The sequence below is a fragment of the Triturus cristatus genome, chromosome 1_2, assembly GCF_964204655.1.
Source record: "Triturus cristatus chromosome 1_2, aTriCri1.1, whole genome shotgun sequence".
NCBI classification, from domain to species: domain Eukaryota; kingdom Metazoa; phylum Chordata; class Amphibia; order Caudata; family Salamandridae; genus Triturus; species Triturus cristatus.
The window spans coordinates 118,603,324-118,630,110 of NC_140580.1; the positions used below are offsets into that span (position 1 = coordinate 118,603,324).

The 26,787-nt window shown below is 49.5% G+C and overlaps 1 pseudogene across 1 annotated transcript in view; it reads left to right on the top strand.

Moving 5' to 3' along the window:
• The window catches only part of LOC146866929 (lysine-specific demethylase 5B-like), a 545,361-nt pseudogene that overhangs the window by 243,582 nt on the left and 274,992 nt on the right, over positions 1-26,787 (top strand). The window contains exon 7 of the transcript XR_014966708.1: positions 19,641-19,820. The product of XR_014966708.1 is annotated as a lysine-specific demethylase 5B-like (transcript). The remainder of the gene's footprint in view (positions 1-19,640; positions 19,821-26,787) is intronic.

Genomic DNA, 26,787 nt, shown 5'->3' on the forward strand with positions numbered 1-26,787 from the left:
AATGACTTTTATAGATCATACATTACAATGAGGCGAATGCAGTAGGCGTAACAATTGATAAGGAAAATGACGATATATCTGCGTAACCAAAAATGGGTGTAATAAGGAGTAAAAAGGAACGTAATTGGTTATGATGTCATATATAGGTGGATCCATAAGATAATACTTGGCATAGATGCGCGCGCAGCAGCATGACGTATGATTGACGTGTAACTAGGGGGTGAAGGGGACTTGACATTTAGCTCTACATGTGGAGACGAAAAGTCTGAGGGGTCAAGTCAACCTAATCCCAAATCATATCTAACATCCTATGTTTAAAGAACTATGTTATCCATAACGAAGGACTCTCGAACAGAATCTATTCTATACTGACTGTGCGTGCGTGTACAAGCGTCTAAGTGTCTACACTAAATGCGAGGGCAGGAATATTCCATAGTAACAGGACTATGAATTACTTGCATAAGGGCAGAGAAGCCGGGCCTTTTGCTCGGTGGCTGGAAGAATGTTTACTTAAACTACTAGGCAGGAATGCATCGGCTGAGGGGGAAGCAGATAACTCGAAGGTGAAATACAGTTCTTGGCAGAGAATAGGCTGATGTCAGGCTTCGTGAGCCGCGCAGAGAATGAGACAAAGTTCATGGTCACAGATGCAGGCTCGAACTGGAGTTTTCAGAGGCAGAAGGCAAGAAGAGTTTGACGACAGAATCAGGGCCTACTTGCCTGGACTGAAAAATGGCATAAGTGAACCATATAAAGGCGGTGGCCTTTCGTACTTAGGAATGGAATATCCGGCCTATTCATGGCGGATCTGACAGAGGACATGTTGACGGTGGACGCACATGTATTTGCGTCTTCATAACTGGAACTGGAGGGAACATACATGTACTTGTGACATGCACATAGAACCGTTGGGGTCCAAGATAGGGGACATAACTGATCGGGAAAATCCATATTTCCACACTAGGATCGAACGTAGGTAATCATAAAAAGATCACCCTGGAAAGAGGCAGGTTTTAATTGCTTTGCGAAAACACAGCTCATTGTCCAGACACCTAATGTCCAAGAGGAGAAATTTCCAGAGCTTAGCGGTATTATATTGAAAGGAGCGCCCTCCCATTGTAGCTCTTTTAACTCCAGGAACGGTGACCAAATGTTGGTTCGATGAGCGAAGGGCCCTATTCGGGACATAGTGACAATCTGTTGAAGGATGGGTGGGCCTATTCCAGGAAGAATTCTATGGGCAATGCACAAGGACTTGAATTCAATTCTTTGAGGCGTTGAAAGCTGGTGCAAAGCCATCTACCCCATTGAAACCTGGGACTACCCAGTAACACACGAGCAGCCACATTTTGTACTGTAAAAGTGCCCTTTTTTGCATGGATGCCCAAACTTTTTGCCACACTGCTGATGTACTATGACTGAGTGTGCCCAGGGTTCCTCCCAAATGGGTACCCAGGGCCTATGTTCTTTCCCTAAAACTGCATTAAGACAAAACCCAGTTGGCACTCTCTGGCCACATGTCAGTCCCTTGTAAATGGTACCATAGGTACCAAGGGCACTGTGGCCAGGGAAGGCCTCTAAGGGCTGCAGCACTTATTGTGCCACCCTTAGGGTACCTTTATGCACACACACACACACACACACACACACCCACACACACACACACACACACACACACACACACTACCATTGCAGGCTGCGTGTTTTGGTGCAGCACAAACTGGCATAGGTCAGCCTCCCCTCTAGCTGGGTGCACTACACCAGTGGTGAGGGTACAGATGCAGAAGCCCTGTACCCATACAGTACCTAAGCCAATTCTTAGTGTAAGTGCAGTAATGTCATTGAGTATATGATGCTGGGAGTTTGTCATTACGAACTCCACAGCACCATAATGGCTTTCCTAAAAAATGGGAAGTTTGGCATCAAACTTCTTAGCATATTAAACCAACACTGATGCCAGTGTGGTATTTAATGAAAAATGCGCTCCGAGGGCATCTTAGTGATGCCCCGTGAAAAACGATCCTAAGTCTATTGTCCTGGCTGAGTGGCTACTCGCCAGCTGTCACTACCAGACATTTTTCTGGACCCCTAGGTCGAGAGCCTGCCATGCATGCCTCCTCCCCCAGGATAGGGAGGGTCCACGAAGGGGGAGCTTCAAAGGCTTGCCGCCTTTGTGAGCTACCCCAGCCATTTGCTGCTTCCAGCAACTGGCCCCCACTGGTTCTGACCCCCACTTTGGGCGGGAGAATCGGTGGGAAAACCGAGGGAGGCAGGGAGGTGTGCCCACCTTTGCCAACCCCACCCCTCAGGTGGGAGAGGCAAGGTGAAGCACAACTCTCAGTCCCCGCCATCTTGCAGATGGGGGGGACCCAATCCAACCAACCAGAGAGAGGCATATGTCCACTTCCCACTGGAGGGTGGCATAATAGGGGGTGTACCCACCGCAAGTGAAGGACCCATTGGTCCCAACCTTTACTTACCTGTAACGCCCCATATCTAGTATTTAGGGGCAACTCTGACCCTTGCCTCCTCGGGCAAGAACCGACCAGAAGAAGAGATTATGAAGGACCGCGGAAGCCGTGCTGAACTAAGAGGAGGTGGACGCCTAATGACTTGGCCTCAGCCCCACCGGCCTGTCTGCATCTCAAACCTGCTCCAGCGACATCCCAGTGTGTCCTGCAGCCATCAGCCCTGGCCAAATCCGCGAGCCTGCACCATTCTGCACCCGACGCCCACAGCCTGAGTTTGAGTAGCCCAACACCATGAGGAGGTCTCCCCGGTGATCCTGACCTGATATCGGGTGATCTCTGACCTGCCTCGAATTTCCAATCAACGCCTGTAGCCTCTTTCTGAAGGACGCAAATACAGCACACTGCACCCAGTCGCCCCTGCGCTGTTGTGGGTACACTTTGGGTGCGAACTCAGATCACCATTTGCCCTGAGCCTAACACCAGGAGCTTTGCTCCCACAACCTTGAAGTCTGCTCGTGAGCAGACACCAACCAGAGGCCCCCTATCCTCCAGTCAGTCAGCGGGAGCCAGTCTGGAGGAGCCAAACCAGCGCAGAAGATTTCAGGGTGCGTCGTCACAAAGGCCACTAGCCAGCGGGCAAGCAACCGGACAGACGCGGCAAGCAGGAAAATGCAGAAGGGCCCCACGCAGGACTCGTGGAGTGTGGGGGGCTGATCTTCGGTGCAGATGGTGCTTGGGGTTGGGGCTTCTTAATCCCCGGTGCACAACTTCGAGGGTGCCTCAGAAGCTGCGCTGGAAGATACTCGCCACTTTTCCCAGGTAGCCGGTCCCACGTCTCTCGTCGCCTCCACGGATCTCAGCTCGGCTGTGGATGTGGATCAGGGTCGGAGAAGTCTGGAAGTCAAGGCTCTGGTCGGGCTCTGCAGTCGGTCCCTCGTAGAACTTCAGCAGAGCAAAGGGTAGTCTCTTGATGGTGCCTGTTTGCACAGGGTAGCCATTCCTTGGCCACAAGGGAGATTCTTCAGTCTTCTTCTTTCGTCGAATGTCGAAGGTCCAGAGTTTCTGTTCAAGTTGCAGGTTCAGGATAATCTAATCTCCTGGGGCCCAGCTACCACTCTTATACTAATCTGGGGGGCTGGGTTGCCTGCTAGGTCACGCCTTATGGGTGGGACCTGGGAGGGGGGTGGTTACACCCCCTTCCCTCTGTCCAGTTTTGCGCCAGGACTGTGGCTGGAGTGCCCCAGCACCGGTTTGAACTGGACTATGCATGGGACACCTTGTGTGCCCCAGGCATGTCTCATTCCTTTCAGCCCTCCCTGCCCCAATACACTAAAGTCTGTCTGGGGAGGTGCTAGCACCTCCCCAAGCAGGAAACCTATTGTCCAAGCCTCCCTTGCCGGGATCACTCCCAGCAGCAGGAGGTCAGTCTCGTGTCTGTGGCAGCAGCATCCATTTTGTGATGCTGAGGCTTTGGTTAGAGTTAAATAGCAAAGTAGGATTTTAACATGTCTCTCCCTCTAGAAGGGAGGAATAATATCCTCATCACCAGAAATGGTATGGGGGTATTATTCCAAAGTGTTAGACACCTTACACGACATGTTTTGATAAAGCCAAACCATAGTTAGCATAACCGTTTAAGATTATAAGGCACTTTAAGAGTATATGGTAGGCTATATCATAGAACAGCTATAAGGACATGGTTCCGAAAGCTGCAGACAGGCTCAGCTGATGCTAGAGCACCATCTCACATGTTACCAAGCACACTGCCTCTAGGATTGTTAAGGCCTGCCATAGGAGTGGCTGATAGGTACACATGTGTCTATATTAAGGGTAGATATAGGTATACTATATCTAAGCAAGGGGTGATTACACGACCTTGCCCCAGCTGAGTGATCAGCCAGTTGTGTCTGATTGGAAGGCCAGACCAGGGGTGGCATAATACATGCTGCAGCCCCTGGGAGGCCTAGGGTACACCTATGCCCTGGGTCCCTAGGGTACACTGTACAGGGTCCAATAAGGTGATCCTTACCAATTGGTTATGTACCTAGGGTACATGGAGTCCATTTTAAAGAGAGAGCAGACAGCCTGAGACCCTGAATGGCAGGATCTCAGGCCAACTAAGTCGAAAAACCAGCTAGACACTAGGCAAAAAGTTGGGGGTAACCATAGTCAGATATCCACCTTCCTACACAACCCCCCCCCCCCCCCCCAAACGAAAGGAGATAAGGCTGGCCTTGACAAGGTAAGCCTCTATTGTCTAAGTGGCCATATAAGGAAGAACCAGCACTGGCATGGTTACCCCCTGTCTCATGGTCCACTAAGCAATCCCTCACCCTAAAGGTATCATAGGGTCTCCACCATAGGGAATCTCTACCTTTGGTGTGTCTTTGCAAAGTAAAAGGCTGGTGTTGAGATGGAGTACTGAAGTGAGTGACCTCAAAGTGAGGCCTCAGCTTCCTCCAATCATCCTCCACCATGGATGCCTTTCTTTCTTTCACTGAGTTGCACTGTGCTCTCAGGGTCAGCCTCTGGCTACCTAAAGCTGGAGGCTGGGTCCCTTTTGTGGGCTTACTGGAGGGACAGGTCAGGTTTGGGGCCCTAAGGTCCCATGTTTGCCTGTGCCCAACAGAATCCCTCTGGGGGAGGTCCCTAACTACCTGTAAAGGAGATCCCTCAGGAATGTTTTTAACCATCACCTGGCTAGGGCTACTAGCCAGGCAATCCTCATTCTTTTGATGGGGGGGTTCTTGTGGACAGGGGCCCTCTTGGGGTCCACTGGCCTCCCTGACCTCTGCAGCCCTGGGCTGACTGAGGCAGGGTAGAGCGAGGCAGGCTACCTGCACCAGACTGGGTCCCACCTTGGAAGGGGCCACTGACATCAGAGGCTCTGCCAGGCCAGGCCTGGCTACCTCTGGTGCAGTTCCTTCACAAGGGGTGAGGTCAGATCCCTGAGGAGGCTGACCTTTTCCTAATGTCTGGGGAGAGGGAGACTTTTCTTCCTCCCCACTACTCTCTGTTTGTGTGGATTGATCCATAGTTTCAGGCTTCACTACACCTATGTCAGTCTGAGTATGGGCTGAGACCATTACAGCCTTGCCAACCTTTTCAGGGAGGCACTCAGTTTGGGTTTGAGCTGTGACTGTCACAGCTCTGCCAATCTCTACAGGGAAGTCTGTCTTTGCCTGGGCTGTGGCTACCACTGCCCTTCCAACCTTTTCAGGGAGGAAATCTACTTGGACAGGGGTTGTGGCTGGCACAACCCCACTACCCTTTTGCGAAAGGCCTACCATTTTAGAATGGGTGTCTTGTTCAACTTCAGCCCAAGCTGAGAGTTCTAAGTCATTCCCCAGTAAGCAGTCCACAGGCAAGGTTGGAGACACTGCCACCCTTTTAGGGCCAGTGACACCTCCCCAGCTGAGACATACCTCTGCCATAGGATGACTGTTCTGTTTGCCATCAATGTTAGTTACCTGGTATGAGAAACCAGGCAAAAGCTGCTCAGAGGGAACTAGCCTATGGGCCACCATAGTGATGCTAGCTCCAGTGTCTCTGTAGGCTTCAGCTTTTCTACCATTGATGTAGGGCTCCTGTCTGTACCTACCCAAAGTGTTGGGACAGGCAGTGAAGTTGGCAAACCCCATGCCACCATCACAGACCAGAGTAGCTGCTGTAGGGGAATTGGCTAAGCCAGGGTCCCCCTGTGTTCCCCAAGAAAATCCAACCAAATTTTTGGGGGCACTCCCACCAGCTGGGGGATTACTGCTGACAGTAATAGGTGGTGTGACAGGAGTAGTTGGAGGAACAGTTTTGTTCTTAGCCTTTGGGCAACTGCTGTCAGTTTTCCAATGCCCAGGAGTTTTACACTCATGGCAGTAAGGCTTTTTAACTGTGGTAGAGGAGGGAGCTTGGGACCCACCACCCTGTGTGGAGTTTTGGGGCCCTGAGGAAGATTTCTCTTTTGTTGTATTACCACCCTTCTCTTGAGGCTTGGTGGTATCTTTCTTTTGGTCACCACCCTGATTTTTAGGCCTAATCCTGGTCCTGACCCATTTATCTGCCCTCTTTCCCAATTCTTGGGGAGAGGTCAAATCTGAGTCTACCAGGTGTTGATGGAGAAGCTGGTTCTGACAATTACTAAGGATCTGCTCCCTCATAATCAAGTTGTACAATCCTGTATAGTCCTGCACCTTGCTGCCAGTTAACGAACCTTCCAAAGCCTTAGTGGCATAATCCACAAAATCAGACCAGTCCTGTGTCTGTGTCTTCTGGGTGTCTCTGAACAACAACCTATATTGCTCAGTGGTTAAGCCAAACCCATCTATCAGAGCACTCTTCAGGACTTTGTAATTGTTAGCATCCTCATCACTGACTGTGAGGAGCTTGTCTCTACCTTTGTCAGAAAAGGAGAGCCACAAGATAGCTGCCCACTGACTCTGGGGTACCTGCTGTACTTTGCAGGCCTTCTCCAAAGCAATCATCCACTTGTGGATGTCATCCCCATTCTGATATGGGGGGACTATCTTGCTTAGGTTTCTATGGTCATAAGACCTATCCCTATCTCTAGGAATGTTGCTGCCACCAGTGGGTTCTGACCCACACAATTTTTGCTCTCTGGCCAGAGCAAGCTTCTCTTTGGCAAGGGCAAGTTCTTCCCTTTCAATCCTCAGTTTGGCTTCCTTCATTCTGGCCTCATGCTCTCTCCTTTGGGGGGAAGTCATCCCCCTGTGGGATGAAGCATTGGAGCTTCTTGAGTGATAGGAGTGGAGAGAGTCCCCTGAGGGAGATCTACCCCTCCTATCTCTCTTTTTAAGATTACTTGGGGGCCTGTAAGGGAAGCTCCCATGCAAGCTCCCATGCAAGCTTAAGTTAGCCTGACTAAGTCTTCTGACTGGGGTCTTGCTACCTCCCTCTTCTTCTGAGGTCTCTTCTAACTCATCTGTATCAGTTAAGTCAGGGGTCTCTTCTGTGGAGGGGAGGCCCTTATCTACAGCTATGGCACCATACTTGGCAGCTCTTTCAGCATCATAGGCCTCCAGAAGCTCCACTAGCTGTCTAAGGGTAGGGTTGGAACCCTGTTTTAATCACCTGGAGGTACACAGTTGTCTCATCTCCTGGAAAGTGAATGCATCATATCTAGAGGGAATCTGTGTAGGATTCTCCTCTCCTGAGGGAGTATCAGTGTGATCTCCATTCGGGGACATGATTCTAGTGAGGGTGTGGTGTGTGCACCTACCTACACTAGTTGTTTCTACTAAACCTCTCTAGTAGTTGTAGTCAGGGTGTGTTACTCCCTTCAACCTACAACAACTAAGTCCAGTAGGACTTAAGTATTATAATCTATGTTATATGTACCTAAACAATATCTGTGTGATCTTTCAATTTAGTATCTCAAGATTACAATGGTCTTACAACAGCAAGCTCAGATCCCAACCGCTGCTCACCAATGTGAGAAGTTGGCCTGATGTATGATGTCACTAGTTCTAGTGTACACCTTATATCAGTCCAAACAACCCTTATGGTGATTGGTTGTAAAGTCAACCTTATAGACCAGCTATCCTAGTGGTAGCATGGACAAGAGCAGTCTTAGGCTAAACTCTGAATGGCATGTGAAGCCAGCTGTGATACCATATATAATCCCTTAAATACCAAATGAAAGGACACCACAACAGATATATATATAAAATAAAGTGTATTTATTCTAGTCAAACCCTTAGCACTCTTTATGAGATTAGAGGTAAGTACAACACAGTCTTATTCAAGCATACATTAAGTCACACAGGTAAGTAATACAGTTAGGCCCTAGGGGCCACGCAAACCATATACTAAAGAAGTGGTATAAGGACCACTGTCACGGAAATAGGATAGGCCTAGGCCTAGGGAATCGCTGGGGCTACACTACGCTAGCAACAGTTAGGAAGTGGGAGGCCCATGGGATTCAGGTGCAGAGTGGAAACACTCACGCGTAATGCGTAAAAGTCGATAGAATTACTAGCAGTTAGAAATTAACAGTTTAAGGACACTTCTGAAGCAGCTAGAGAGTCGAGACTCGGAAACTAGACCCTAGGATAGTCACTACCCTTGTGAGCACCGAAGTACCCAAGTTACCTAGCCCACGGGCTGCGGGTGCATAGGTGTGAACTTGCGTCGGGTTTCGTCGTGGACTTCTATGGATGCCTGAAGGAAAGTTCCTGACAGGCAGTCAGTGAAGAGTGTCCGGTGGATCCCAAGGCTGGGATCAGGAAGAGAGGATACCTGCAAGCAGAAGGGACAGAGGCAAGGTCATTATCCAGTGACCACGTGGAACCAGGAAGGAACCAGGCGATGTCGTGAAGATTGCAGGTGAAAGGTGAAGCTTGTCGCTGCAGCCACGGGTACCAGGAGACGTCGAGGACAACCAGGACCAGGAGGCGAGCTGTCCCACGAAGGCTCTTGCTGTCGGCGGCGTCGAAGTCGAACTAGGACTCACCAAGCCTTGGCAAGCGGAACCCACAAAGAACGGAGGACTTGCTTCTGGTGCAGACCAGGAAGGTCTGGGGTGCTTCTCTTTTGCAAAGAAGCGGGAGCCAGTCTGGAGGAGCCAAACTAGCAGTGAAGATTTCAAGGTGTGTCGTCACAAAGGCCGCTAGCCAACGGGCAAGCAACCGGACAGACGCGGCAAGCAGGAAAATGCAGAAGGGCCCCACGCAGGACTCGTGGAGTGTGGGGGGCTGATCTTCGGTGTAGATGGTGCTTGGGGTTGGGGCTTCTCAATCCCCGGTGCACAACTTCGAGGGTGCCTCCGAAGCTGCGCTGGAAGATACTCGCCACTTTTCCCAGGTAGCCGGTCCCACGTCTCTCGTCGCCTCCACGGATCTCAGCTCGGCTGTGGATGTGGATCAGGGTCGGAGAAGTCTGGAAGTCAAGGCTCTGGTCGGGCTCTGCAGTCGGTCCCTCGTAGAACTTCAGCAAAGCAAAGGGTAGTCTCTTGATGGTGGTCTGGGGAGGTGCTAGCACCTCCCCAAGCAGGAAACCTATTGTCCAAGCCTCCCTTGCCGGGATCACTCCCAGCAGCAGGAGGTCATACTTGTGTCTGTGGCAGCAGCATCCATTTTGGGATGCTGAGGCTTTGGTTAGAGTTGAACAGCAAAGTAGGATTTTAACATGTGTCTCCCTCTAGAAGGGAGGAATAATATCCTCATTGCCAGAAATGGCATGGGGGTATTATTCCAAAGTGTTAGACACCTTACACAACATGTTTTGATAAAGCCAAACCATAGTTACCATAACCGTTTAAGATTATAAGGCACTTTAAGAGTATATGGTAGGCTATATCATAGAACAGCTATAAGGACATGGTTCCGAAAGCTGCAGACAGGCTCAGCTCATGCTAGAGCACCATCTCACATGTTACCAAGCACTCTACCTCCAGGATTGTTAAGGCCTGCCATAGGAGTGGCTGATAGATACACATGTGTCTATATTAAGGGTAGATATAGGTATTCTATATCTAAGCAAGGGGTGATTACACGACCTTGCCCCAGCTGAGTGATCAGCCAGTTGTGTCTGATTGGAAGGCCAGACCAGGGGTGGCATAATACATGCTGCAGCCCCTGGGAGGCCTAGGGTACACCTATGCCCTGGGTACCTAGGGTACACTGTACAGGGTCCAATAAGGTGATCCTTACCAATTGGTTATGTACCTAGGGTACATGGAGTCCATTTTAAAGAGAGAGAAGACAGCCTGAGACCCTGAATGGCAGGATCTCATGCCAACTAAGTCGAAAAACCAGCTAGACACTAGGCAAAAAGTTGGGGGTAACCATAGTCAGATATCCACCTTCCTACAGCCATCATCAATGAATCATCAAACCACATGCCCAAACTTTTTATAGTTGGCTTATTAGCCAGGGAGACCCAAGCAAGCTGGCCACTTCAGATCGTATTGGACGGGGGATTTATTGCTAAGTATCATTAATTCAGTTTTGGCTACATTGAGCTTAAGACTGGATTGATTCATCCAGCTGGCTATTTGTTCCCAGCATGCCGGTTCTGGTGGCTCAAGTGGACTAATGCATGGTCCTGTGTTCGACCTCATAGTCACAAGTTAAAATCTCGGCGGGTCCACTCAGCCTTTCATCCATCTTAGCTCGATAAAATGAATGCCTTTAAGTTGGGTAACAATAATCATCTGTTATTCAGCGCCAAGATGTCTACGAGTGAACGTGCGCTTTACAAAATGCATACGTTATGTTCCCAAATTAACTGGGGGCGAGTCGTAACCAGGTGTAAGTGAAAGCACCAGTTGGGTGTTCATCCGCGTAGGAGACTATGGACATCCCAATAGGAGCTGCAGTATCCGCCAGTGGCTGAAGATAGATGTTGGGCTGAGGTTGGACCCCTGCGGGACGCCACAAGTGACAGGCAAGATATTCAAGGTGCAGCCCTGGTCAAAGACTTGTAATGTTATCTTATTTAGAAAATAACCAACCCAGTCCAAGACTTTCCCTGTAACACTAGCTTTACCAACCCTGTGCAATAGTATAGAATGGTCAACCGTGTCAAAGGACTCACTAAGGCCCAAAAGGACGATGGAGACCATGCCCCAGATTCTAATCTCGTTTTAGCCTCTTCCACCACCAGTAAAAGGGCAGTCTCAGTACTATGTCTTCGGCAGAAGCCAGTCTGTGTTTGATACAAGCAAGAGTTGGCCTCCAGAAAGTCAGAGAGACACGTGTTGATATGTTTTTCAGCCACCTTACGTAAAAGCGAAAGTTTTCCAGGCAGGCAGGGTCAAGGTTAGGTTTTTTCAGGGAGGCTTTAACCATCGCACATTTCCAAGACTTGGGAACAGACCCAGTTTCCAGCGACAGGTTGGTTCAGTTTGAGCAAAATAGGGAGGATAGTTTCCTGTTCTTGAGCAATGATCCTGGGGGAAGCCTGATCAAGGGGAGAGCCTGATTCTAACTTACTGAAAAGAGCCGTCTGCTCTTCCAGTGTAATGGGAGGGAATTGGGACAGGATGGAGGAACAACTATTTCCTCTATTAATGTTAGGAATCGAGATAGTGCTTCTACAGTCCTTTTCAAAAGATTGGAAAATAACCAACATTTTTTAATTAAAGAAGGAAGCAAAGACAATGCATCTTTCAGTTGATCGTTCAGAAAGAGGTGTGCTGGAAGAAGGGTCTAGCAACATTTTAGTAATTTTAAATATTTCTCATGGGGTATTGCTAGCCTTATTAATCCCTATTTCAAAATAAAACGCCTGGGCAGTGCGGATTTCAGAGTGATGAACTAACTTTCTCCATATATATACCTTTTCTTGGTTCTGCAAAATCTTTCCTCCATTCCTGTCTGCCACAATTTTTTTTTTCAAGTTTTGAGGTGGGGGAATACCACGGTGCAGACTTATTGTTAGATTTTTCATTTCTTATCTGCTTGGTGATATTTTGGGCGGTACAAAAGGGGGTGGTGATGGACTGAGCATCAGAACCAATCAAACACTCACACCCAGTCAACAGATCTGGGTTTGATCCGTCACCGTTCTTTAGCCCACTCTGCCACCCCAGTTCAGACATGGCCACATGCAAATCAGTCTGACCCTGTGTCTCATGGGAACAGTCCAGCCCAAACTGCCAAGCCATGCCTTCCCTGGACCGGAAACAAGCTTCCTAGGACCGGTTTCTGGCATTTCAGCCGTCTTCAGCCAGGCTTGCTTGAATCCAGTGGCAAAGTGAGCAAGGGACTCGCGTCTGAGCATACCCTGCCAAGTTATGACGAACAAAGCGGTACAAAAGGGGGTGGTGATGGACGGAGCATCAGAACCAATCAAACACTCACACCCAGTCAACAGATCTGGGTTTGATCCATCCCCGTTCTTTAGCCCACTCTGCCACCCCAGTTCAGACATGGCCACATGCAAATCAGTCTGACCCTGTGCCTCATGGGAACAGTCCAGCCCAAACTGCCAAGCCATGCCTTCCCTGGACCGGAAACAAGCTTGGCTTGGAAGTTCGGGCTGGACTGTTCCCATGAGGCACAGGGTTATACTGATTTGCATATGGCCATGTCTGAACTGGAGTGGTGGAGTGAGCTAAAGAATGATGAAAAATTAAACCCAGATCAGTTGACTGGGGGTGAGTGTTTGATTTGCTCTAACGCTCCATCCATCATCCCCTTTGGTATCGCTTTGTTCGCCCTAAGTTGACTTCCCCCAGACGGCTGGAATAGTTCCGCCATCTTGGATAGGGGGGAAGTCGGCGGTACAGCTGCCTGGCCGGACCCTCCCATTCGCCCATAAATGAACCCACAGCCGCGTCCGCGCAGCGGGCGCGCCGCGCCATAGGCGCGCCAGAGGCAAGCCCGTCTGCGCCCGTCCGCGCCGGGACGGCGCTGGCATTATGGACGGCGGGAGGTCTGACCCTATCATGTATTCACGAGAAAAACTCTTGGCCTTGGCGCGCCCTTCTTGCCCATCCTCCCCATGGTCCCCCCTTGAGTTTCCCTCTCACTGTAAGTCCTGCCCGTTTGAATTATCCCCAGCACAACCGACTTCCTGCTCTTCTGGGTTTGTTATTTAAAATTCTCAGTCTCAACTGCCGCTCGCTGATAAAACATCACGCTGAGATCCTGGACCTTCTAACTGATGAATCTCCTGACGCTCTCTTTCTCACGGAAACCTGGCTTCACCAGGACGCCACCGCAATACCATGGCTGGCTCTCCCGCCTGGCTACACACTCAAATCTGTTAACAGAGAATTGGGAAGAGGTGGTGGGGTGGCAATGATAGCTAAGGAATCATATAAAACCAATTTAGTGAGTGAACCCATAGTAGGTTGCGAGTGCGCATCAATCAAAATTGGGCTAACTGATAATATCTCTTTAGCCGGTCTTTTGATTTATAGGCCCCCCGGGTCAGCGACCAGTTTCAAAAAGGATCTTCTTGATAAAGTGGGGCATCTTGCTAGCAAGTCTGCCAATTTCACCATTTTGGGTGATCTCAATCTCCACCTTGAATGCACTGAACAGGTGGAGATTGGCAGTTTCTTGGCTGATCTGGAAGCCTTTCAATTAAAGCAGTGTGTGCTTGAAGCTACCCACATAGCCGGCCATGTTTTGGATCCAGTCATTTCTAACCTCCCCCAAATCATTATGCGTTCCCCAGTTCCTCTGGTCTGGACAGACCATTTTTTGGTCACCTTCTCCCTACAATTTCCGATCAAAATTGACCTTAGTCACCCCATGAAGATCCTAAAGCGTGCCTGGCATAAGCTTAATCCCGAGATTCTTTCTGCTTGGCTTTCTAGCCACCAACCGCAACTACCCGCCTGCGCGGACGAAGCAAACCAGTGTTATTAGGACTGGCTGACGGCTGGTCTGCACACCCATATACCTGCAAAATGGGGTAAGATTGGGCGTGGGCCATCTAACCCATGGTTCAACGAGGCCCTTTCCTTGACCAAAAAGGGCTGTAAGAAGTTGGAGCGCGCTTGGAGGCGCTCCTACGATGCGACTGCTAAACTTGAATATCAAGCAGCCCTTAAGTCTTACCATAAAGAGATTCGCAGAGCGCGGGCCGACTTTGTGGCAAATAAAATTATGGCGAGCTCCAACCCTACAAAAACAATCTTTTCCTTACTGGGCAATATGAAGAAATCCGGTGGTAATGAGGGTCATCCAATCACCTCGAATAACCAGTGTAGTGCGTTAGCTACATATTTTATTAATAAAGTGGAACTAATCTACCAGGGACTCCCACAAACTTTTTCCCTGTCTGAAGAGCTGGCCCCCTCAGGGGGTGAGTCTTTGAATGCTCAGAGCTTAGGGGAATTCCCTCCCATTACGGCTCTGGAGTTTCCGTCTCTCAGTTCCAAAATCAAGTCCGGCTCCCCGGCGGACCCAGTGACTCCCACCTGTTTCCGTCTTCTTTATCCCTCCATCTCCGAACTATGCCTTGAAGTGGTCAATCGGTCACTACTCACGGCATCAGTCCCCCGAGCTTGGAAGCATGCCAAAGTCATCCCCCTTTTGAAAAAACCCTCCTTGGCTGCATCCGACCCGAGTAATTACCGTCCCATCTCGCAACTGCCTTTTTTGGCCAAAGTAACGGAGGCACACGTGAACTCTATCCTGGCAGGCTTTGTCGAGCAACATGCTTTATTTGACCCTACCCAACATGGCTTTCGCCCTCGCCATAGTACTGAATCTGCGCTCCTGGTGGTATCTGAAACCATTAAAAGTCATCTCGATGCAGGCGACTCCGCGGCTTTGATCCTATTGGATTTGAGTGCCGCATTTGACACTGTATCGCACAAAATACTTCTGAGACGCCTGCAGGACATTGGGGTAAGGGACTCGGCCTTGGCCTGGATTACTTCCTTCCTGTCAGAGAGATCCTTTCAGGTCCTGGCTCCCCCCTTTTCCTCACAAAAGTGCGCATTGCACCAGGGAGTACCTCAGGGCTCTATACTAAGCCCACTCCTATTTAACCTGTATGTCAGCCCATTGGCAACACTGGCCAAGAGTAGTGGGCTTTCACTGGTCTCATACGCCGACGATACCCAATTAATGATCAGCTTCTCTAAAAAAAGTTCCGCCAACCTAAACAATTTCACGGCTGATCTATTGGCTATCTCCGACTGGATGGCAGCAAACTGCCTTCAGCTGAACTCCGGGAAATCCGAAATTCTGCTTTTCGGTAAGGATAGGGAGTTATGGACTGACCTTCTCTGGCCAGAACGTCTCAAGCCTGCCCCAGTCCCTAAGGACTCTGTAAAGAACCTTGGCTTTTGGTTTGACCGCGGTCTAACTTTCGAGAAACAAACTAAGACTGTTGCGGGGGTCTGTTTCGGTCTCCTGCGGAGCCTCAGACCACTGCTTGGGTTCTTTCCTCCATCGGTGCGGCAGTCCATCATCCAATCGTCTGTTCTTGCCAGATTGGACTATAGGAACTGCCTTTACTTGGGAGCAACAAGGGCTAGTATAAACCGCCTCCAGAGGATCCAGAATGCTGCAGCCAGGGTTCTGGTGTCTCTACCCAAGCATTGTTCGGTTGCCCAGGTGCTTCCGAAACTTCACTGGTTGCCAGTGTGTAAACGCATTCAATTTAAAGCACTATGTATTTCACACAAAATTCTTGCAAAGCAGGCCCCGTCAGGCCTCCTGGAACTATTGGAGCCTTACGTTCCTACGCGTTCCTTGCGCTCCGCAAACCATGCTCTGGTCTGCGTCCCTCAGGTGCGGAGGGCCAGGGCAGGGGGGCGCTCTTTCCGACACCTAGCAGCTAAATTGTGGAATTCTGTCCCGATTTCAGTTAGAACTATTCCTAGCCATTTGACCTTTCGCAAGGCCCTGAAGACGTGGCTCTTCCCCCTTTCATCATGTAACCCTCAGTGATCTGCTCCGGTGCTCGCTCCCTGATTCTCGCTGCTGCGCTGGGACGCCTCGTTGCTGAGGCAGCCATGCGCATTATAAAATTAATTAATAATAATAATAATAATAATAATAATAATAATGCCCAGACGTGGGTCCCTTGCTCACTTTGCCACTGGATTCAAGATAGCCTGGCTGACGAGGGTTATGAGCCCGAAACCGGTCCCAGGATGCTTGTTTCCGGTCCAGGGAAGACATGGCTTGGCAGTTCGGGCTGGACTGTTCCCATGAGGCACAGGGTCATACTGATTTGCATATGGCCATGTCTGAACTGGAGTGGTGGAGTGAGCTAAAGAATGATGATAGATTAAACCCAGATCAGTTGACTGGGGGTGAGTGTTTGATTTGCTCTAACGCTCCGTCCATCATCCCCTTTGGTATCGTGGTGATATTTTGGGTCAGCCAGTTTGTGATCTTATGATTATCCAGTGGACCAAGGCCCACCCAGGGTAAGGATTGATTCAGTGAACACTTCCAGCTTTCCCAGTTTAACTCGGACCATTGTCTATCAAACATGGCTGTACTCTTAATGGGAGCAAACAGCCGGGAATTGTTGGTAAATACCAGATCCAACAAATGACCCCCTATGTGGGTGGAGCACTGAACTCTTTGCTGTAATTGTAGGGCAGCTAGATCGTGCATAAAGCAGGAAGTTTGGGGGTCTTTAGAATCATTCAAGTGTGGATTTAAATCTCCCATGCCCGTTAAGGAAGTATATTTTATGACCAAACTCGCTAGAACATCGGGGTTGATTGAATAAATGACTGGCCTGGCCTGGGAGGGGATATACTAAGCTTCCGACATTGTGGTAGCATGGAAAAAAGATAAAGAAAACGCAACACTTTCACAATAGGAGAGTGAGGGGATCAATTCTACAGTTGAATGAATTTTTGTCTGGGGGTCAGCCTGAACTACATCCGGTCCGGATTCCTCATGAAGCCATGTTTCCGTGAGGAAAACTACATCCAGTTTGTAATCTTCTAGGAGAGAACGGATGTCCAGCTTATGACCTGGAAGGACCATGCAGTTGAGGAGAAGCACATTTTGTCGAGATTTAGGTGCGTGGAGTTCCCTACTTGTAGGATCAAAAGGAAACCTATAGGAGCAATAATTTAGAGTGCTGTTTGAACTAGACACATTTATTGAGTGGCTACAGTTAGCACGTGTTGTCCCTCTAGCTTTAAGTAGGAAGGCCCTGGAATATATTTGCTGGTGAGAGGTTAGAGTTGCAGGTTCCCTGGCCCCGGTCGGGCGTGGATTGGTTTGCCTTAGACGCACCTTCAGCACGCCAGCAGTGCCTCCATTGCATGCTCAAAGAAAACATAAAAATCACTGCCTCATAGGTGCAACTGATCAGCAAACCCTCACAGTGCTGCTGCTTCTCTGATGCGCGCCTGCTGCCCTGCCGTTTTTATGCCAGGCCGGGACTCCAACCACTAGAGCACCAACCAGAAACTGTCTGCTCTATGGTTGGTTTGAAAAGTAAAATGCACAGTGCTTCAATTCCCCTCAGTGCTACCATTACTCTGTTCTTTCCCTCGCCGCCCCCAATTGCGAATTCCCACATCCTAGATGGTTACGAATAGCTATCTTGTGCTCGTTCGTATCTTCACTGTTGGCTGCATCATCATGGTTGGCACAATTCGGTCCATCCACTATTCCTACAAAGACATCTAGATATGCTGTGTCATCTTTACATTCAAGAGTTGCAGCCCTTACCATCATTGGTTGCAAACAAGCTAAAGCAACAGTCTGCATCGTAGATTTGCGTTGTCAGAGAAGACCCTGTTGACTACAGAACTGTCTGCTGCTGCATCGTTGACAGATGTCATGTCACCTACAACATGGTCTGCTGGATACTGTCATTTGAAATGCATGTTGCCTGCTGCATCATAAGTTAAGATGTCCTCTTCACAGCAGACATAGATGAATTTTGAGTCTCATTTATTCATTGTCTCTTGTAGAGAAGAATTAACAGTCAACCACAAACAAGAATATTTTTATATTATAAGTTCTCTGGGATAGTTGGCAGGACTATCCAGTGCTTATGAGTTCAATGGAGATGCCCTTGAAGAAGATCTAGGATTACAGGTAAGAAACCTTTCCTTCTCCAACATGGGTAAGAAACCTTTCCTTCTCCAACATAGATTTTTTCATAGATTCACATGCTTGAACCTTCTCACATCATCCAAGTGGGTGCCTCCAATACATACTGAGCAGTATGAAATAACAATTTCTCATAGAAACAGCCACAAAATAGTGTGTTTTGAGCTTTTCAGACTCATTTTAAAAGACACAAACTTCGTCTAATGAGATTTAAAGTCCATGAACCTAACTTAATTGTACAAAGGGTGCCCAAAGCCTGGAGGTTGGAGACCGAGGTGTGCCCATAGGTCTGACCCCGCCCCCCCCCCCCCCACACACACGCACATTGTCGAGCCCTCCATCAGATCTAGCCGGCAGCCTGCCCCGCCAACGAACGAGTTCCTTTAAAGGTAACCGTTCCAGCAGGCCAAACCTGGTGCCCATAGCTGACCCGCACTCCATCGCTGTCGACCATAGCTTTTCACTTTGGCCTGTTCTAGCACGACCAATAACCTTTGGTTCCCGCTTTGCACTTTTTGGTGCTAGACAACTCCTAAAAATTATATTTCTCTTTCCCCAATCCGATTTTTGCTTTTGGTGTCTATTTGCTCATTAAATTGCTAATTATATTCCTATTTTTATAAACTGGAGTGGACTATTTATTGTGTTGTGTTTTCGACTTAACTGTTTTTGTACTAATGAATGCTGTACCCTTGTTCCTTTGAGTTTAGCCTGACTGCTCTGTGCCATGGTTACCCAGGACTGAGGAAGGATTTAATTTTAAGAAACCTAACTGGACTTGATACAGAATAGTGACATTATTACTTGGTGACGTCTCACAACCACCCCAACTGATAATCCACATTCTCACAGAGGCACGGGTGAATAGGCCTCAGCCTGATTAGAATACATGCCGTCACTTCTCAGTCCCACACAGCCTGGTAGGGCGGTCAGTAACCACTCTTGCCAAACAACTGCCTCAGACTTGATGTTAACTCTGGCACTGCTACACCAAAAGTTGGAAAGTCTGGTGCCTAAAAAGCAGAAGTGGGAATTTGTGTGTCTTACACCTGGTTAGCTTGCCATAAGCAGACAGTCTTTTCTCAGAGAAGGTACATGTACAGTATCAACAGGTGAGCCAAATTCAGCATTAAATGAAAGATATGTGAAAGCTGGGTATGATCTAGCACAAACTGATATGCGAGAGCCAGCCTTATGGTTTAAACGAAATGCTATTGCAGGGATTTGCAAGCATGATTGCCTGGTATTTGTTATTTGGAATTCAGTAATTGTGTTAAATATTTTTTAGACCTGCTGTACTCGTACTCTTACAAAGTGTCTGAAGTTGTGAAGGAACCTAGGAAACAATATGGTGTAGGGTGTAACAGATTGAAGTAAATTTTTCCGATTATAATGGAACAACATATTGGAATACGTTTTCTAGTTTATAATGGAAGTCCTTAAAATGTAGATTTTCATTTTTGTACAAATATTTTTAGATTTCCATTTTGTCACTTTAAATTTATGACCTAAATGAAGATTATTTAAATTGACAACTTAAATGTAGATCCGTAGTAGTGCTGAAATATTCTTGACCATTGACTTGTGCCCGCATGTAGTGAACCTAGTTTTGATTCTTTGAGTCTGGATTAGTGACTGATACTTTTGTGTCTAGGCTAGCGGGCGTGTGCCAGTGCTTGACAACCTGGTGGAACTAGTGTCAAGAGGTCATAGTATCCCAGTGCATTTGGATTCATTACCACGACTGGAGTCCCTGGTGTCAGAGGTCCAAGCTTGGAAAGAGAGTGCATCCAGTACATTCCTGACTCCGGACTTAAACTTCTCTTTACTGGAGGTGAGTGATTTAAATCTTTCTATGTATTAGTTGTTTGAAAGTACTCCATTTTGACATGGACACCCCCACTTTCGCCTGGTACATGTGATTTTGACTAGAAGTGCACTGTGTTCCTGTTAACCAGGTCACCAGTGCCAAATCTCTTTCCCAAAACAGGACAATGGTTCTCCCGATTGGCAATGCCTTTAGCACCCTCTAGAAGTCCCTATTAAATAGCACCCCTGGTGCCTAAGACCTTGGGTACAAACGAGTGTCCCCCAAGTGCTGTAGCACAGTGTCACTCTCAGGGACCCGTCACCAAACTCATACAGGGCTGCTATCGTAGGCTGCATGTTTTGATGCAGACAAATTGAAAACATGACCTGACACACATTCCCGTGTGCCAGGTCCCCTGACACTGAATGTATTACTTCAAATCAAATTTTATTGCTATAGACCTCGTCAGATATCCACAATATAAAAAAATATAATGTATACAGGAAGTGTTGTTCATGGATTAAACCGCTCTAAAATAGTGGTGAACAAGTTTTTAAAAATTTAAATACTTTATAACATAAAAATTCATCTGGGGGGCTCTTAATAATTCAATCAGATCCATAATTCTAGAGATATTCTATTTAATACAAATAGGTTTTATAAAACAGCTATGTGCTTCAACCAGGAGTTTGTTAGGGCAAACAAACCGTACATGTACCAAATCTTGAATACCTCCTCCTCCTCATAGATCACAGAGGCCAGCTTTATCCAGTGTGCCACCCCAGTTTTCAGTTAATTCTTTTAGTGGTAGTGTCCTCAATCACAACATCAAAATACGACGGCTAACCTTATGATCTAATGAAAATCTCAGATATTTTGAACTCACTTTATATTGTACTCTAGCTAAAAATGTCTTATAGTGGGATAGCTGTATACAGTAAGCCTCATCAGTATCAAAGCTCAATCTTGGGGTGGATTTTTTTAGGAAAAGCATCAAGAGTATTGGGGACCAAGATTGCAGGAGTTTAATAGAACATTGGAAATATTCCAAAGCATTCTCTAGGTTTTCTTTAAAAGTATTTTCCCTGGACCAGCCTTAAAAGTATCCTGACGTAAGAGCGCGCTCAATGAGTGTGAGAAAGTGGCTCTGTTCCCAAATAGGTTCAGTGTGTACAGAGTCCACAGTCCCCAGAGGTTTGGCAGAGGCTAAAGTTAGATAAAACCTTACTCTCTAAAGTGGTAGTTTGGTCGAGTAGTAAGGCAGTATCAGAGGACCATGTTAAGCATTTGATGTACACACTCAGTCAGCAAATGAATTCACACACTCAAGAACTGAACTCTAGGCCAATTGTTTTGTATAAAAAAATATACTGTTGTTTTATCTCTAGAACCAAGCAAGCCTGGCACAGGTAAGCATGTAAATACTTTTCAGCTACAAGATGCTGTTGTTGAATACTTTCAAAAGATAGTAGGACTTTGTACCAATTCGAGTTTACAGGGGTTGCAATGCAATGCACAAACTTAGTAGACTCAGAACATAGAATCAATAGGCTTTTTGAGTAAAAATGCAGTTAATTACTTTTCGGATTACTTTTTCTAACACAGTGCTGGATCCTAGATTCAGCACTCGGGCATTTCCTGAAAACGGTTGAGTAAATACGTTTTGGTTAGAGGTACGATTTTTAAAGAATATTATTGTATTTCAAAAGTTGACACTTCGAAACTTTTTTGCATAGAATCACCAATGTTATCCTATGGGAGGAAATTAACTTTGCAGGTAAGTTACTTTGACGTTACTTTTCTTTCTCAGTGCTGGATACCTAGATTCAGCACTGGGACATTTCCTGAAAGCAGTTGAGAAAATGCGTTTTGGTTAATCGGGTGATTTTTTTTTTTAGGAATATTCTCAGTTTTCAAAAGTCGACACTTGGAAACTTTTTGGGAGAAAAAGTGCCAATGTTATTCTATGAGGAAAAAGAGGTTACCGGTTTCCAGGTAGGTAATCGGTCTTTTGAGTTAGGGTTCTGGGGTAAAACTCAGAGGTCCTCCAGGGTCAGTGATGCACTGCTGTTGCACCCCCGGTGGCACTAGGGTGGCCGGGTGCAGAGTGTTGAGGCCCAATGTTATCCTATGGAGGATAGGGGGGCTCCGGTTGGTGGCTGCTGGCAAGCAGGCCACGGGGTTGTGGGAGCAAAGCTCCTAGGGTTAAGCTCAGGGCAAGTTGGGGACTAAAGTAGCACCAAAGGTGCACCCTCAGCGACACTACGGCGGCCGGGTGCAGGGTGCTGTTTTGAGGTCGGGTGCCCTGTTGATTTCAATGGCGATTCTTTGGGACAAAGAAACAGTTCAGGCTCGGGGACGAGGATCTTCCAGGAGCGACCACCACTTCGAGGGGTAAGTTGGGATGTTGAGGGTTAGTTAGGCACTGTTGGTTTGGGCACACAAGGCCGTGGGGCGTCGGGTGCAGGGGTGTCTTGCGACGTCCTGGTAGGGGGGGGGTCCTCTGGATTGAGGCTGCAGGCGTCAGGAGGCTTGAGGCAGGTCAGGGATCGCTGGATCTCGGGTCAGTATCTCCAGGGGGACCTCCTCGTGGTGTATTTTCACTCGATCTCGGGCCGGGTTCGGCAGGTGCAGATGGGGGCTGGATTCGTGGTTCCTGGCTGGCACTAGGAGCTGCAGTTTAAACACGTCCGGTGTTCACGGGAGAAACAGTCTGGAAAGTGAAGGCAGGCAGGTCCTCTGGGGTTTGTGAGGTTGCTGTCTGCTGGACACGCTGGGATTTTGCAGGTTGAAGGGGAGACAGCCTTGTAGGGCTGGGGCCAAGTCAGTGGGCGTCGTCCTCTTGTTAGCTCTGCACGGCTCTTCGTCCTTCTTCTTATCTTCTTTTTTTGTTGCTGGTTCTGAGGAAGGAAGGTTCAGGGTGCCCCTAAATACTAAATTTAGGTGTGTTACAAGTAGGTAAAGGACAGGGACAAATGGGTTCCTTCCCTGGGGTGGGTACACCCCCTATTCTGCCACTCTTCTCTCTCCAGTGGAAGGGGGGTAGGAGCCTGTCCCTGGTTGGCTGGGTCCCCCCTCCCCCCCTCATCTTCAAGATGGCGGGGACTCTAGGTTATGCTTTACCTCGCCTCCCCCACCTTAGGGGTGGAGTTGGCAGAGGTGGGCACACCTCTCTTCCTCACTTGTTTTTCCCGCAGCTTCTCCCGCCCAAAGTGGGGGGGTAGAACCAGTGGGGACCAGTTGCTAAAAAGCAGCAAATGGTCTGGAGAGGCTCACAAAGGCGGCATGCCTTTGAAGCTTCTCCTTCGTGAACCCTGGCCATCCTGGGGGAGGAGGCTTGGCACCTCGTTCCAGGATGTGCATTGTTTCAGGCCTCCGAGAGCAGCAAGCTATCGACCCAGAGGTCCAGAAACATGTCTGGGGTGGCAGCCTAAGCAGCCACTCAGTCAGGTCACTGGAAGTTGCTCGAGTTTCAGGGGGCATCTCCAAGATGCCCTCTGTCGTGCATTTTACATTAAATCCCACACTGGCATCAGTGGGGGTTTAATGTGCTGAGAAGTTTGATGCCAATCTTCCCAGTCTTCAGTGTAGCCATTATGGTGCTGTGGAGTTCGTAATGACAAACTCCCAGCACCATATACTCTTAATGGCAGCACTGCACTCATGCTCCTGTACCCTCACCACTGGCATAGGGCACCCAGCTAGAGTGGTGACTGATGTAGGCCAGGGCAGTGGTTTGTGGGCATGGCACACAGGGATGTGTGCCATGTCGTCTCTGTTTTGTTCTGCACCCAGACACTCAGTCTGCAAAGGCAGTGTGTGAGTGTCATGGTACAGGGCCTCTGAGGGTGGCACAATAAGTGCTGCAGCCCTTAGAGGCCTTCTCTGGTCACAGGACCCTGGGTACCTGTGGTACCATTTACCAGGGGCTGACATGTGGCCAGAGATGCCAATTGGGGTTAGGCTTCAATGCAGTTTTAGGGAAGGAACACAGGCCCTGGGCACACTCAGTCAAAGCACATCAGCAATTCAACAAAAAGTGGGGGCATACCATGCAAGAAAGAGGGCACTTTCTCACAAGGGCCCTCCCTTGCTGCCGTCGCTGCTGCGGGCGGCGGCTCCGTTCGTTCCGCCACCGCCTTTGCCAGGTTTTCCGGACAATTTTGCCCCTAGTTGGGACCTTAATTGTGACACGGAGATGGACCACTGGGAAGGGTGTGAGGACCCTCTCGCACAGCAGCGCGGGTCGGACCAGAAATGGACGGAAGAGCTAGAGGATGTCGGTTGCCTTGACCTCTCCTCTGACCCTGTTTTTTTTCTCTCCTCCTGCTGTGGCTATGGAGGGGGTCTCTACATACACTGTGGTGCTCCGTAGAGCAGCTGAGGCCCTTGACCTTGACCTGCCTACAGTGACCCTCAAGACTAATCTCCTCACTGAAGTACTTCAGCCGACGGCAAGCTCTTTGGAGCCCTGCTGGCGTTCAATGAGGCCCTAACTGACGTCTTGATGGGCACCTGGTCTAGACCAGCCACGGGGGTTCCCGCGGATAAGAATGTGGCCAGGCGCCATCGCCCAGCCCCGGGTGAACCTGCTTTTCTGTGTGCCCACCCAACCCCAGAGATCCTGGTCATCCAGGCTTCCACTTCCCAAAGCGCATTCCCTACCGCTCCCCCGGATAAGGAATCCAAGAAGCTGGAACAGTTCGGTAAGAAACTGTTTTCATCTGCCAGCTCAGGGCTGCGGTCGGTGAACACTGCATGCCTCTTGGGCCGCTCTTCCCCCTCTGTGTGGGACATGGTTGCGCAGGTTTTGGCTCAGTGTCCGGAGGAGGTGTCGGATAGTGCTTTCCCAAGCTGTTGCCAAGGGGAAAGATGCGGCAAAGTTCGCCGTCAGGTGTGGACTGGACACCGCGGACTCACTGGGTAGGGCGATTTCCACAACAGTGGCCCTCCGTCGTCACACCTGGTTGCAGTCCACTGGTTTTTCAGGGGATGTTCAAAGTTCTCTTATGGACATGCCCTTTGATGGTACTCGCCTGTTTGGCGATAAGGCAGATAGTGCGCTGGAGCGTTTTAAGGACTCCCGGGCTACGGCCAAGGCCTCTTCACCTCGCGCCCGGCCACGTCTGCTTTTCGTTCCTTTCGTGGCCTCGGAAGGGGCGCCCAACACGTTTGTTCAGCCAGAATCCTGCGCAGTATCAACCTCAGCGCGGACGTGGTGCCCGCCGCGGCAGGGTCAGGGGGCCAGCGTGCGGGTCAGTCCACCTCAGCTCCCATAGCATCCACCTCAAAGCCTTCCTAGTCCGAGCTTTGTGGCACACCCCACGCTGGTGGACGGCAGGTGCCGCCATCACCTTCCTCACTGGCGTTCCGTTACCTCACGCAGGTGGGTGCTGCAAATCGTCCGAAGGGGCTACTCCCTCCCCTTCGAGACTGCCCCTCCAGCCATGCCACTTCAGTTCCACCGCATGTCGGGGGACCATTTCGCGCTTCTCTAGCAGGAAGTCAAGGCCCTCTTGGCCAAGGGGCCCATCGAGCGCGTTCCTGGGCCAGAAGTAGGACGTGGTTGTTGTTCCCACTACTTTCTGGTCCTCAAGAAGGAAAAAAGGGGCCTGCGTCCCATCTTGGACCTCAAGAACGTCAACTGCTTCCTCCGGAAGGAGAAGTTCAAGATGTTGACTCTGGCTCAGGTCTTGGCTGCCCTCAACCCTGGAGACTGGATGGTAGCGTTGGACTTGCAGGACGTATATTTTCATATCCCCGTCCTGCCGGTCCACCGGCGTTACCTGCAGTTCACGGTATGCCTAGTGCACTTTCAGTTTGCCGTGCTCCCCTTCGGCCTTACCAGTGCCCCTCGGGTGTTCACAAAAGTGATGGTGGTGGTCGCAGCTCATCTGCGCAGATCAGGAGTTCCAGTCTTCCCCTATCTCGGCGACTGGTTGTTGAAGGCGGGCTCGCCCCAGGCAGTCGTCTCCCACCTCCAGACTGTGGCCGACCTCCTGCATTTGCTGGGGTTCTCCATCAACGTGGCGAAGTCGCACCTGAGTCCCTCTCAGAAGCTCCCCTTCATCGGAGCGGTTCTGGATTCGACGCAGTTTCGGGTTTATCCTCCCGAGCAGCGAGCAGCGAGTCTGGGTTATTCAGGCTATGATTCCGATCTTTCAGCCTCTATCCCGGGTTACAGTCAGGATGACTCTCCGGCTCCCTGGCCTAATGGCCTCCTGCATCCTGCTAGAGCAACATGCCAGATGGCATATGCGGGCTTGGCAGTGGGACCTGAAGGTCCAGTGGACACAGCATCGGGGCAACCTGTGCGATCATGTCCAGATCTCGGAGGGCGCTGCACGACAATTGCAGTGGTGGCTCACGAATCATGATTGGGTCAATGGCAGATCCCTCTCCCTTCTCCAACCGGAGCACACAATGGTGACAGATGCGTCCCTCCTGGGATGGAGGGGCCACATGGGAGAGGCGGAGATCAGAGGCTTCTGTTCTCTGGCGGAGTCCCGGCTTCATATCAACCTATTGGAGCTGCGGGTGATCCAGCTTGCACTGAAGGCATTCCTTCCCTCTGTACAGGGAAGTGTAGTGCAGGTGTTCACGGACAACACCACCGCCATGTGGTACTGCAACAAACAGGGCGGGGTGGGGTCGTGGACCCTATGTCAGGAGGCTCTCCGCCTCTGCACATGGCTGGAACATCAAGGCATTACCTTGGTGGTTCAACACCTGGCAGGTTCTCTGAATGCCAGGGCAGACGAACTCAGCCACCGGTGCATGATGGATCACGAATGACGTCTGAACTCGGACATGGCACAAGGTCTCTTTCTGCAGTGGGGAGAGCCTTGGTTAGATCTAGTCGCCACCGAAGAGAACGCGCAATGTCATCAGTTCTGCGCATTGGAATTTCCAAGGCGGCACTCGCTAGGCGACGCTTTTCTTCACGAGTGGAGCTGCGGTCTGTTGTACGCCTTTCCGCCTATACCACTTC